Genomic DNA, 14,748 nt, shown 5'->3' on the forward strand with positions numbered 1-14,748 from the left:
ATCGAGCTTTCTGGGGAGCTGAGAGATTTCTCGGGAGCTGCGAATTGAATTCGACGAGCTGGAATCGATCGAGCTTTTTGGGGCGGACTCACGATGGGGGAATAGATAATTTATTTCTCGCTTTAATTTCATATTTTTTTGTTTTATTTTAATTTTTATCTTTTTAATTGACATTGAATCAGAATCATATAACCAAACCGCCCAATCTATAAACCCGCCATAACCCAAACCAAAATTTGTGCCGGACCAGAACCCTCTCAACCCGACATCCGATTCCCTCAATTTTCGATTTTTCCATTTTTTTATTTCACCCACGAAAGGGTATAAACGACATTTCGCGACTCATTAATGAATGAGGGGCATAGGTGGTTGATAGAGCCCATAGGAGATTTTCGAACTCACGTTTAGGGCTCCAGAGGAGATGCCTCCTTCGTCTCGCAAGATTCGATTTGCTATCTGAATGTCTCTCTGTCTCTCTCTTTGCAGCCGTTTCGATCAATTGGACTAGCCACAACCATACGGGCCTCCAAATACGCTTGTTCTAGCCTATTAGGCCCGTAATTGATTTCAAATATTTTCATATAAATTGGTATTTTACCCCGTACGGAAAGGAAAATGAATAATCTCATCTGTTAATTTTTTTTTAACGCTGATTTATTATGATCTTACAACTATGATATAAAAAATATTACATAGACGATTCAACAACCGACAATACTACTTGTCTTATGAAGACCTACGCCTAACTGCATCACCTAAACCGTCCTATGAATATCCACGCATGGCCAGATTTACTTGCACTATGTTGAAGATCTCTTGTAAGCCTTTCTTTCGTAGTCTCATCTATTAATTTAGAATCCTATTTTTACCTCCTTATATATATATTGTCATTTAAATTTTGAACTTATTCATAATTATATCATTTCACATACATGATTGCCCAACCTTATAACATACTTAAATATGAATGGTGACCAATGAATGAAGAGGAACAACACATTCTTTAATATTCCAAAATTTTTTTTACCATTAATAAGGAATAGTTTTTCTTTTTCATTCATTCCCATTTTTTTATTGTAGAGAAATATTGAACAAATTTGTTACTCACTAAATATGATAAGGAATCATTATTCTTCACTAGGGGTTTGCCGGCGCTACGTGCCGATTTTTAAAATTATTTTAACATGATAATATAAACATTTGGCTTGGTTGTTAATGTATATTTCATGTGCTTTCCTGAATAATTTGTTTTTCAAAAAGCATGGTATTTTAGGATACCCCTTATATCTTATATGTAGTGTGTTTCTCTGTTTTGGTTTTTCTGTGTGGTTTTCTTTTTTTTATATAAATATGTAAATATTCAGTGACGCATGTACAAAGAATTTAAGGCTAAGAAAATTTGTCACAAAAGAAAACTAAGAAAAAAAAACGAACATGCATAGATGATTGTGACTTTATACAGTGCCGTGCGAAGAGTTTTAGGGGCCTAAGGCAAGTTCTAAAAATAAACTTATTTACAACCATGAAAACAATTTTCTAATATGATATATTATTTTCACCAAATACACAAGTCTAATACTGTAAAAAAATAAGTTTATAACGTAAATATGTTATATTATGTTATATAGAAAAAAATACATGAATTCAGAAAATGAGTTAATTAATTTTCGTAGAAATGTTTTTTCTTAAATAAGTTTAAACCACTAGACTAGAAATTATTTTAAATTTTAAAGCCCTAAAAATAGTCATATTAATCGGGAACCTGAAGCGAATGCCTTATTCAATACACTGTAGGCACGCCTCTGACTTTATAGAACAATTTTCTAAGAATGCTTTAACCAAATCTGCATAAAGTTCAATGTGTACGTCTTTCTAGCATCATCTTCCTCATTGTCGAATAAAGCTCCAAAATCTTCTCATCTGCTGAACAAAACTATCTCCTTAAAAACCGTTAACTAATTTGTCTATTAAACTCACTTTATATTCTCATCCAGAGATCATATATATGCTAAAGCTAGCTTGACTAATACGTTAAGATCATCTTTTGGTCTTCTTTAGAGAAACATTAAAAGTTGGATATATATATATCTATAAATATACACAAAGTTAGAAACAAAAAAAATTAAGTTATTAATCATAGCTTAAGGATATGAAACATATTGAAAGCTAACATTGCTAAAAGGCTTTGAAAGTCGTTCAAAAACGCTTAGTTCTTTATAATAAAAAACAGAGAAGAAAATTGCAGAATTAAAAGGGCTCAAAGAATATATGATCTGTGCTCCAATAATAGCTCGATATTCATTCTTCAAACTTTTTATTATCACTCGAGCCATCAAGTAAATTATAGAGGGCATCCATGAACCTGTGCTTCAACTTTATCACCTCTTTTCGCTTAACCTTATGCTCTCCCTTTCGATACATCACTAACCTTACTACGATTCTGTACACCTCCATTAACTACTCATTTCTGAGTGGTGACACCAGCCATGTTTATTTCCAGGCTGTGTAATGTCTTTGGCCGTAAATTAGTCGACGTCATAATAGAGGCAATTAACTCCACTTCTTCCACTCTGTCCCAATCAATACCGATAAGATTCATCCATGGTAACCGACGAAGTCTACACCTATAAATAATCATGTCATCTTCTCTTCAACTCATCGCCCCGTCCACCGTAGATCCGCTGCAAAGCAAAGCCCAAAGCACATAAAACCAACCGATGGGGGGACTTGAAACTCCAACTGTTTCAACCAAAAAGATTAGCTCGTGCTAAACGTTTGCAAATTTTGGTTCATACGTGATATAAAGATTGATGCATTGTTGGTTTCTGAAGTAATACCTGACCAGGCATGACTTCTCCATTGATCTGCACTGGTGTTAATTCCGGCATACAAACATTTCTTGTAGTGAGAATCAACATTGTCCCTTCCAAAAGATTTGTCAGTTCCAACACTGCAGTAGTATGGTCCCTGATATATATAGTTTTGTATAAACATCAAAACAGAGAATCGAAGAAGAATGAAATAAAGATCCCTAGAAAGGGAAATGGACATGAGTGGCCTTACTATAAGATCACCTCACTGTCTTTCCCAGGAGCTTCACCAGTGTTGGAACCATCATAATTCCTTTTTGGGAGTTTTGATGGTTGGTTGCAGGTCCAGGGAGAGTGTAAATGTAAACCAAAGAGAGATCAGTATGCTTTGTCATTTTGATTCTATTTTACAGGAAATTTGTAACTTAAAGTGTAAATAAAATGAAAAGATTACCTTGGCTGTGCTTCTCATGTCCATTCCAGAACCACCAGCCTGTTTTGAAAGTTCATAGAAACCCCAAATTAAGATGTAAAAATAAACAGAACACATAACTCTTTCGTTGTTGTTCAAGATGCAATTATTAAGCTACAACCCAATGAGAATGTCAAAAACATTGTCTTTTAAATCTAAACTGCAGAAAGAGAGATGAGGAAGGAAAAGTTACTGATATGATATTTCGAGATAGGGATGGTTACTTGTAACTTGGTCAACTATTACTCGGAAAGAAACCATTTCACAAAACCAGTTTGAGTACAAAAGCCAAGAAATGGCAATAACTAATTCATGAACGGAGCATATTATATGTCAAAAAAATCATACAGAAATGTCACCCTATGTATTTTTTTCACCGGATGAGCTTTTGCGCAGAGTTTAATTTGACAAATTTGTTTCCCTGACAAAGACCAATAGAATTTGGTTAAGAACTTGTTTTAAAAAGTGTTGATGAAACAAATAGCCGTAAGAAATATTCTGTTTCTGAATTCCCAAATTGCCAAGAAATTGGTGGATAAGAAAAAAATAAAGAAGATCTGTGATCATTTTCGGAGGTCTCTTACGCTAACTGTGGTTTCAGTATCTGAAAGAGAAAACGATGTGTGTGAAAGATCTCTCATCTTCTACATGAGTATTGATTGTGGAGATGTGGATCGAAAGAACTGAAACGATAGAGAAGAAACGGTGAAGACGAAGAGATAGAGGCGAGATGCGTAGATCCTCGTGTTCACCGGCTCAGGTTGTTTTTTTTTAATTGAACCGGATAGCAAAGCCCAGTGCTAACCGACGAAGCCCAAAGGAATCACATCCAAGCCCATACGAAATCAATAGCTTACTGAGGAGATCCAACGTGTATTATTGAAATTTTTTGATTGGCCAAATAAACTTGTCGACGTGGACATGCTAAAAGCACTCTATATCTGCCTTTTAGTATAGGATAGATTATTCCTATAACTTTATTCATTTCTATTTCATATTCGTTCTCAATGTTCATGTGATAATTACCAGTTAGACCATTGAACTTAATGTAAATTCGGTTTTGATCGGGACCACATTTGTGGTATCAAAACCATACATCACAAAACATGAATGCATAGTGTTATACTCTTCTTCGTGAACCATCAACGGAGGTCTTTCATGAGATACGTGAAGAGCTGAAAAAGATGGCGCAATTTTGGGAGGATCAGGCATCAACTTGGCGTAAGAAGATGGAGACGTGGAAGACAAAGATGAGCACTCGTGATGGAAGAGCCAATGGTGATGCTGCATCTCAACCGGCTAAGATCATGGAGGTTGTAACTGATCTGCAGGTTCCGGTAGAATCCATGGAGCTCTACGACGAGGTCGATGGACCTCCAATATTTGATGTCTATGACGAGGAAGAGCCAATATATAACAATGTGGTTCCGTTCTCCCACATATATGGTGATGGAGACGTGGCGGTTCTAGGCTGTGAGTATTTTGAAAAAAAATATTCAAGCCATGGATTCAAAGATCGCTGAAGACATCTGTTCATTCAGTTGTGTTATGCAAGAATCAAGCTTTGCTCATTCACCAAGGAGCAACGAGTTCTTCAAAGAATTCATTGATGTGTCCCATATTGAAGCAATTATCACATGGCTTTGGATACAACGTGTTGCGCCCAAAACATATGTGCCCTCTATTTATGCTCCGACACATCCAAACCACAGCCATGAACTATTGACCTCAACACCAAAGAAGCTCAACGAAGAACATCCAGTTTCCGATAGACCGCCGCCGTTACTTGATAAGAAGTTTGAGCATTATGATGTTGCTATGGAGAAGAAACAACATGTTTCTAAAAGCTTTTCATGTTGTGCTGAACCCTGAGGACAAGGTTGTTTGGAGGATGGAGTATTGATAAGATCATGGCCAAGGATTAGGGATGTTAATATGGGCTTTTGCCAATAGGGTTAGCCTGGCCCGCATCTATTTTTCTTAACCCAAAACCCGTTTTGTTTTGTGTGGGTTAAAATATGGCCGGCTAAAATGAAACGCGGGTTAGTCCTAAACCCGTTATGTTTTTTTATGAAAACAAACACTATCAACACGACGTCATTTTGATTTTTCTTCAACGCTGTCTCTTTTTCCAGAAACGAGAAAAGAGAGAAACAAAGAGGATCGCAACGTGAACCCTAGAATCTGAACAAGCTGCTCAAATTCAAATACGATAACACGACGTCCTCATCAAGTTATGCTTCTCCTGGATTGATTTCAACAAACACACAAACCCTAGAGATCGATTTCGAAGAGATTCGTCGGGGTTGTATCCGTCTTCTCCAATAAGCATTCTGTGAGGTACGTTCTTCTAGTTTTGTTCTGGGTTTGTTGAAATCGATCTCTAGAGTTTGTGGATTTGTTGAAATAAAGCTTTTTGAACTGATGGATTGTTGTAGAATTGAGATTTGTGGGTTTGTTCTTATTAGCCATGTAATGATTGTGTTTAGTCTCCTTCTTGCTTTGTATCATACGTGTAAGTTAAAGAATTGAGGATCTTGCTTGTGTTCTCTCAGTTTGCGTGTGACTAGCGTGTTCTCTTAGTTTTTGCTTCAAAGAACCCATTTGAATGTTAGTTCACATGTTTGCGTGTGTGAACTTGCTGTTTGTCAACACTTTTAGTCACTTGTTTAATGGCTTTTTAAAGCTTAATGGCTTAGCTTGTGTGTGGGTTTGCTGAAATCTATCTCTAGGGTATGTGGGTTTGTAGAATTGAGATTGTCTCTTCTTTGGAAAGAATGTTTAAGCTCTTTTGTGAACTGGTTATTAGTCAACTAAGCACTTGTTTGAAACAGTCTGTAGCTTTGTTTGATCTTCCCTGATTGACTGTTTGTTTATCTTTTGTTGCAGGCTGCAACATGGACTCACAAACAATAAAAAGAATGGCAGTTCTTGAGGCAGAAAACGAATTGATGGAGTTGGAGTATAATGAAGATGAAGACTCCCACGAAGAGGAACATGATCTTAGTGTCAATGAACCTGCTCAGTCAACACATACTCAACGTCCAAAGAGATACACACGAGCTTCACGATCTCCACAATCCCCACGAGCTCCACAAGCTTCATGATCTCCATGAGATCCACGAGCTTCACGAACTTCACGATCTTCACTAGCTCCACGAGCTCCAAGAGCTAAACGGCCTAGACATGTAAGTAAAAAAACTTCTAAGTGTTGGCTACACTTTACATCGGTAGGCGTAGAGTCTGATGGTAAAGAAAGGGCTAAGTGTCACTACTGCGGTATTAAGTTAGTCATAAAGGAGTCATAGAACTTCAACAATGACCCGCCATTCACGTTCTTTTCCAAAAAAACCAGAAACCGAAGTTGTTGAATATGATCCCAAAGTTGATAAGGAAATGGTGTCTGAAATTATTATTTATCATGATCTTCCTTTTCGGTATGTGGAGTATGAAAAGGTTAGAGAGAGAGATAAGTATCTTAATCCAGAGCGTGAGCATATGTGTAGACAAACCGCAAGTAGGGAGGTGTACAAGAGATATGAAATAGAGAAGCTTAAGCTGAAAGAAATGTTTGCAAGTTACCAGGGTAGAATGAGTTTCACTTCTGATTTGTGGACGAGTCGTAGCCAAGTTAGGGGTTACATATGTCTGACTGCTCATTATATTGACGAGAAGTGGAAGCTACATAGTCACATCCTTGTATTTTGGATGTCAAACCCCCACATACCGGTGAAGCAATAGCCAAGAAGATTTTTGATATCTTAAACGAGTGGGGGTTAGAGCGAAGAGTGTTTTCCCTCACCTTAGATAACGCCTCTGCTAATGACAACATGCAAAAGATCCTTACTCATCGTCTACAGAGTGGGAATGGCTTGTTGTGTGATGGAAAGTTCCTCCATGTAAAGTGTTGCGCCCACATTTTGAATCTGATTGTCTAGAAAGGGTTAGAGTTAGGTTCTAGTCTTTTGGTGAACATTAGGGAGAGTGTTAAGTATGTGAAAGCTTCTGATTCAAGGAAGGATTCTTTTGCTACGTGTGTTGAGAGTGCTGGTATTGAGAGCAGTCTGGTTTGTCTTTGGATGTGGACACACAGTGGAACTCCACTTACGAGATGTTGGTGAGAGCTCTCAATTTTCGTAAAGCCTTTGATAATATGCATTTGTATGATAGAAACTACAAATGTTTGCCTTCTGAAGAAGAGTGGGATCGCGGTGAGAAGATTCGAGACTTCTTGAAGACATTTAGTACAATCACAACATACTTCTTTGGAGTCAACTACCCCACAGCCAGTGTTTATTTCATGCTAGTATATATGGAAGATCAAGTTGTTGTTGAGGAGGTATGCAAGGTGTAAAGATAATGAGATAAGATTAATGGCTGTGGATATGCAAAGTAAGTTTGCTAAATTCTGGGACGAGTACAGTCTTATTTTAGCTATGGCAGTAGTACTAGACCCAATGATTAAGCTGCTGATGCTTAAGGAAGCTTATCATAAGCTGGATCCTAGAACTTCTGAGAAGAAGGTTGAAGTCGTGAGGAAGAGCTTGGAGTTGCTTTATAAAGAGTATAGTTCAAAGTCATCAGAAAGTTGTTCCAGATTTCCAAGAAAAACTCTACATGAACTCCTTACAGAATCTCCTCTTGAAGATGATTTCGATGATGTAAGTATCTGACATAAAGTTCTTGTTTATTTTGACCTCTTAATAATTCGCTAATTGATTCTTTATCTCTGATTTTGTTTGAATATAGGATCTGCTTGAGCTTGAAAGGAGTATCCAGTTTGGTTCAAACAATGAAAGGACAAATCTGGACATGTATTTGGCTGATAGTATGGTTGATATTTCGGCTTTCTCAGATATGGAGGTGTTAGACTACTGGAAAGATAAGCAACACAGATATGGTGACTTAGCTTTGCTTGCCCGTGATATTCTTAGCATCCCTATTACTACTGTTGCGTCTGAATCTGCGTTTAGTGTGGGAGGCGGGTTTTGAGTCCTCTTAGAAACCGTCTCCTCCCCAAAACTGTCCAAGCATTGATCTGTACGCGGAACTGGCTACGCGGATTTGTTGAGTTTGAAGGTAAACTCCTTGTCTTGAATTAAGTGTTTTAACAATTAGTGTTGTTGGTTAACTCATTGTTTGAATGATTTCTTTGATTTCTTGATGTATGAGACATTGAGGAGTACTTTGATTATGATGATGAGGATGCTAATAAAAGAGCAAGTAGCTCAGGAAATGAAGATTCAAACATGTGGTAATTTCCGTGCATTTAGCTCTTTGTGCATTTAGCTCTTTGTAGACTGTTTCTTGCTGTCTGGTTTAAGTATATATTTTTGGTGCTTTTGTGTCATCTTGTCTCAGTTGCGAACTACTTTAGTTTGTTCTGTGTTCTCTCATTTTTGTTCTGTGTCTAGCTTGTGAATGTGTGACTTCACAGACTGTGTCTAGTTTGAAGTTATAGCTGACTGTGCTTGTGAAGTTATAGCTTGGAAGTTAACAGCAGAACTTAAGCTGTTTTTGGAAGTAGAGCTGAGCTTATTGTTGTTGTGTTCTCGTTTGTGCTTGTACTCTCAGTCTATCAGTAGCTTCCTCTCTGTGATCTTAAGTTGTTTTGTGTTCTCGTTTGTTGTTTGTGTTCACGTTGTGAAGCTTTGTCATTTGAATGTGTGACTGCAGTTTAGAGTTTCTGAGTGTGTTCTTTGACTTCGTCGAGTGATTAAGTTCTTTTATTTTGTGGTTGCAGAGTGGAGTTCGTGAGAGAGCAAATGTTGGAGCCTTGGAGGAGAGCAACGTGTTGGAGACTTGGAGTCTTGGAAGAGTGCAATTTTGTTATCTTTATCTATGTCTTTATACTATATGTTTGAGGTGTTTTAGCCGGTTGTGGGTATGCCCAAACTGCACTAGCATAGAATTGCTTAGATTTCCAGCGGAAGACTACACATGAGGCTACTATGCTAGATCAACAAACGTTACTATGGAAGAGCATTTTGCAGAGGTTGAGCTTTGTTTGCTGCTCTTCAGGGGTGCGGTATTGAGAGGTAATGTCTTACCTTTTGATTCTTTGTACAAAGATGAATTTTCATAACTATTTGAGATAACAATATCGTCCCTCTCTTCATCAGTATTTGCATTCACAGAAGAACCATACTCTTTTTTCAAAAAATATTTTTGAACATCCAAGTTCAGGAGTGCTCTTTTTTATAGATGAGACCAGCTTCCTCTTCTCACCAATCTAAAAGGTAACAAGATAAAAATTGAGAGAATCTGAAATATATATGTCTTATACGATTCAATACTTCTAATCCTAAAACTACTCAAGACAGCTTTCAAAGCAAATTAGAATAGAATTAAGCTTCAAGTTCACTCATATTCTTGCACAATCACCATGTTTTCATCCTTAATTTACCTAATATTTTTTATTTGCTTCTATTTGATATATTTACATCTTTACCTTTGATTTTTCTAAGTAATCTGCCTTGGTAAGGCCTTTCGTACAGGTACCAAAAATCTGAAGTATGACAAGATCAGTGCAATGATAACCCTTACACATGTTGAGGTAATAGTTACTGATTTGTTTAGAGTTGTATTGCGTGGAATTAGCCAAAGATGTTGTCTGAAAGGTAGTAGAAGAGTATCTTAACCAAAGAAATTCATTCATATATACAATCTTCTTCTCCATTGGAAAGTTCACTTTAAATCATTTCCACCTCACTTCACATCATACTTTCTCTGTGTACCACAATTGCAGTTTGAAGACAAACAATATTATCCATAACTAAAGAGGCTTTTCAAGGATGCCTTTGTTTGACGGTTGGGAGAAGTCTATATTTTTGTAACTTTTCATGTAGATTATGCTCAAATATTTTCTCATTTAAACAAAACAATTGTTTCCTTTTATATTTGCAGGTTATTAGTTGCATGTGTTTGATCGAAAAAACTTGAACTTTCATATATATTAAGAGTTTTATTTCATTTAATCTTCAAGAAAATGTTAACACGATCATCTTTGTATTCCAAGAGTTAGTCTTGCACCAGCTCTGAATCCTCATGTGCCATCTGAGGAGAAACCAAAGAAACCTACGAGTAAGCTTATAATTGTATCACCCGCATCTGCGGTAACTGTTAGCATATATTGTGCCAATAGTTAGTTAATTTCATTTCTTGGACTTTTTTTGTATGCAAATAAGGTGTTGGCCATTTAGTCCACCGTAAACGTTTTTCTCAGTTTAGCTTTTGGTCATAAACCGATCCTTTGATGTTTTTCAAATTAATTATGATTGGTTTCCAAAGCATAGTTCATCATCTTTTTACAATACAAATCTTCGAAAATCAATGACCACAACAAAAGAAAAAAATCACAAACACAGCTCACATTCATTTAGATAGAATAACATCATGTCCATGACCGACCCCGCGCTTACGCAGGGATTCCGCCCCTAGTTTATATAATAGCTAACATTTAATAGAAATCGACGGTTGAATGCTTACGTAGTTTTTAAGCCACTTGCTTTCAGACATAATACGCTTGGCTAGTTCATCGTATAACATAGAAGGACCAATCTGTATAACTCTGTAAACAAAATAAAATGGTATAGTTATCAATTACTAACAACATCATCAAAATGATATATACAACGGAATAACATACGTTCATGTATCTTGCCAGTCCTGCATCTTCTTATAATCTTTTTTACGCACAAACACCAAGCAGTGATCAGGGTCATCTTTGCCGGTTAGATCTATCTCTCGGTCATCTAATCGCATCGCTGACATCTTCAATGATTTTGGAGGTTCCAACACATCCAATGAATCTTCGGGTTTAGCTTAAGAATGATCAAAATCTTTAACAAATGTGTCTTGTGAAAGGTTATTCATGCCACTTTCCAAAAACTCTTCTGTATACGAAGATCAATAGCTAATGACTGAGTCAAGTTTACAAGAGGTAAATTGACACATGAATCATCAGTATTTAACTTTTTTTTCTTTTGCAACCTGTTAACAAATATAAAAGGATATTATAGAATAGAATATCATAAACGTCAAGTTCCAAAAAGCATATTAAACAAACAAACGTCAACTTCAAACTACATCCATTACATAAACGTCAAGTTTCAAATACAAATTACACATACAAAACTCAAGTTCAAAATAGAGCCATTACATAAATGTCATGTTCCAAATACATATTACACATACAAAATTCCAAATACATATTACATACTAAAATTACAAAATGTAATTCCGCCTAGTTCCAAGTTACAACAACATAGCTTCAAAGACCTAAATTCCATCGCGTAGTTCCAAACATCCAAGTTCCAACAATTTTTAACGCTTTCTCTTAATGATTACCTTTTTCTTTGATGGAGCTGTGTCTTTTTTGCTCGTGTTAGGACCAGTGTCGATTATGCTCTTGGTTGATAAATCTTCCCCGCCAATTCAGTCATCAGTAAAGTTGTCCTGAGCTATGTAACCTCAGTCACAATCTTCCCCAACATGTCGGTTACAACTGTCTCAAACTGCTCAGTTCTATCGGAAGCTGTCCTGAGCTGTGTAGTCTCAGTCTCAAACTGCTCGTTTAATCCGAAGCTGTCTTGAGCTATGTAACCTCAGTCTCAATCATCCCCAACCTGTCCGAGAAATGTTGATAGAATTTCTCCGCAAAAGTCGTAAAATAAGCTTGTACCAGACCCTCCAAAAACTTTTTCATATATGTGTCAATGTTCCCTTTCGGTGAAGCAGCTAGATGGCATACTACCTTCTTATTCCTTGACTCTGCTCCTCGTTCTGCATGTTTTCACCTTCTTGTGTCTTCCCGAAACATCAGTGGTGCCATCAACACTCTCAGCAACATGACTATTCTCGCCAATCTCAGTATCAGCTGCTTGATCTTGTCCTTCCTCTTTGTCAGTTTCCTCAAATTCGGAGCTTGTAGCTTCTTTTACTCCCCAAACATGATTGCTGCAATCATGTTTTCTTTGGATCATATCCAAAACGCGATCCACTCTTTCATCTTTTTTTTTCATCTTTCCTTGCAAAATCAGTAACCAAAAGGACAACTCCATCTATGTGGAATTTCATGAATGAATGCAAAATCCCCTACAAAACAATCAAATCATTAGTAGGGTGAACAAGACGATCAAAACATTTTTATAAGAAAAATATATGCATACATTTTCTGGAAATAAAGTCTCAATGCCAATGATATTTTCATAAGAACATTTTGCACATCCTCTCCAATTACCACACAGAGGACCTGTGTAATTGTCGCTGACTTTTGTGCCACAAATATCTCCTAAAGCATTCATAGCTCCCATTATCTAAATTTGGAAACCAAACAAGAATCCTTCCATCAAGTACCCCTCCTTCTGCTCTAGTTTATCCCTTATTTTATCAATCTGCTTCAGCAGGAAATCAAACGAGTACATAACTCATGGGTAATTCTAAAGCTTCTCCAAATCCATCGCCAACTTCATGTAGAGATGTTGAAAATTCACCTTCTCATCCTTCCCCATCACCACACCATATAACGCAAAGATAGATCAGTCTCACCCTATCAACCCAAGTCCAGCTATTTATCTCTTCCAAATACTTTTTTTTTATGATCTGCAAGTTTATTTTCCTATATGTCTTTATCTGCCTGCTCCCAAAACCACCATCATATTTCCATGTCACTAACCCACTAATCTTCTCTTGCTTTACATTTAGACCAGTGCATGGTGCTCTTGCAATCTGAAATGCAAAGGCCTCCTAGCAAAGGTGAACCACTTCTCATGTCTCTTTCTAGTCATCAACTACTTACACAAGAAAGATTGTATCAGCCTCACCGAAAACTTTAGATTATTCTTCTTGATAACCATAATATGCGACAAAAGGGGATCTTTCATCACTTCCTCGAATTCTGGCTTCATTGTTTGCTTCAGAAACTCAAGAAGTCTTAGTCGACAGCGGTTATTAATCTTCTTAATTTGAGGTTCCAAGCTCTCACGGTTAGGGATGTCAATTGGGCACATTGTCCATGGACGGCCCATGTCCAAATCGATTTGGACTAATATGGTCACGCCCAAATCTGTCCGAAATATTTTCTGTCCAAATGGACTATGTCCAGATACGCCCAAAGTCCAATAGACAAAACCAAATGGACATGGGCCGCCCAAATATGCCCATATTTTAAAAATATGCTCATGTTAAGTGATTCTGAAGATAAAGAAGAAAAAGAGAAGGAAGGTGAAAAATAAGGTGGAAGAAAGAAGAAAAAGAAGTAGATTAAGGGCCTGACTGGTTCAACCGCAGCGGTTGCGGTTACGGTTGCGGGAGTTTGCAGATGCGGGTGGTTGCGATTTCTAGCGGTTTTAAGAGATTTGTAAGACTGGTTCTGCGGTTAGAAATTAGTACGTTTGTGGGATACTTATGACTGGTTAATTACCAAATGTAGCAGCGGTTAAATAATAAATTAACAATATTTACACTTTATAAAATTATAAAAAATATCAAAATAAATAATATTATAATAAATATAGAAGTTATATTTAGAAAGTTATAGTTTAAATTTTTTAAAAATATAGAAAATATTTTTATTTTAAAGTTTTATAATATTAATTAAAATATAATAGATATATTTTAGCATTTTTATAATTCCAATTTAAATTTTTTATTGAATATTTTTATTTTTGTATTTATATTGTTTTAGAAAGAAACAAGAATTTTTTTTATCCTCCCGCAACCGCCCGCAACCGCAAACGCTAGCTGGAACCAGCTTTTGACTTTATGAGATTCATAGCGATTTGGAGCGGTCTGGAGCGGTTTGAGCGATTGTTGCAAAACGCCAACAACCGCAACCAACCGCAAAAGCTGCGTTTGCGGGTGGTAGCGGGAAAACCAGTCATACCCTAAGTGAATGAATGAAGTATGAAAGTTTAATTTAAGTATGTTTTAGCTTTTGTAAGACATGGATTTTAAGTTTAAGTTTAAGACTTTAAGTATCTTTGTGAACACATGAAATTTAAGTTTAAGTATCTTTTGTAAAACATGAAATTTAAGTAAATTTAAGATGTTATATATATATATTGACATTTCTAATCTATACATCTTTTAAGTTTAAAAATTAGACATTTTACATTAAATGGACATCTGGATTCCATTAGTCACGGTATAGACGACTAGGCAACTCCAACTCCATACCTGAAAACTAAACACACGAAAACACAGTAGCTATCAATAACCAATATCACAACTCAGTAAAATAATGTCTTAATACTCTATCAATAACCAATGTTACAACCAATCCAACTCAACAACTAGCATCAAAGGATTAGCATTCTCACTGTATTAATTCCAGTTTTCGAGTCTTTTAATTTTTATTTTAAGAAAAAAACCTAAAATTTCTAAATCTATCCTAAAACTACGATTTAAAGCATGGACTTTGTGCAAAATCGTCCCTAATCATCACCTTACCACATGATTGAAGCC

The 14,748-nt window shown here is 36.4% G+C and overlaps 1 long non-coding RNA gene across 1 annotated transcript; it reads left to right on the top strand.

Annotated features, from left to right (window-relative positions):
- Positions 1 to 8,452: 8,452 nt before the first annotated feature.
- Positions 8,453 to 12,493, top strand: LOC117127213. Its single transcript, XR_004450040.1, has 2 exons — positions 8,453 to 8,536; positions 9,026 to 12,493. It is a non-coding gene; the product is annotated as an uncharacterized LOC117127213 (long non-coding RNA).
- Positions 12,494 to 14,748: the final 2,255 nt, after the last annotated feature.

Source organism: Brassica rapa, chromosome A08 (genome assembly GCF_000309985.2).
Source record: "Brassica rapa cultivar Chiifu-401-42 chromosome A08, CAAS_Brap_v3.01, whole genome shotgun sequence".
NCBI lineage: Eukaryota > Viridiplantae > Streptophyta > Magnoliopsida > Brassicales > Brassicaceae > Brassica > Brassica rapa.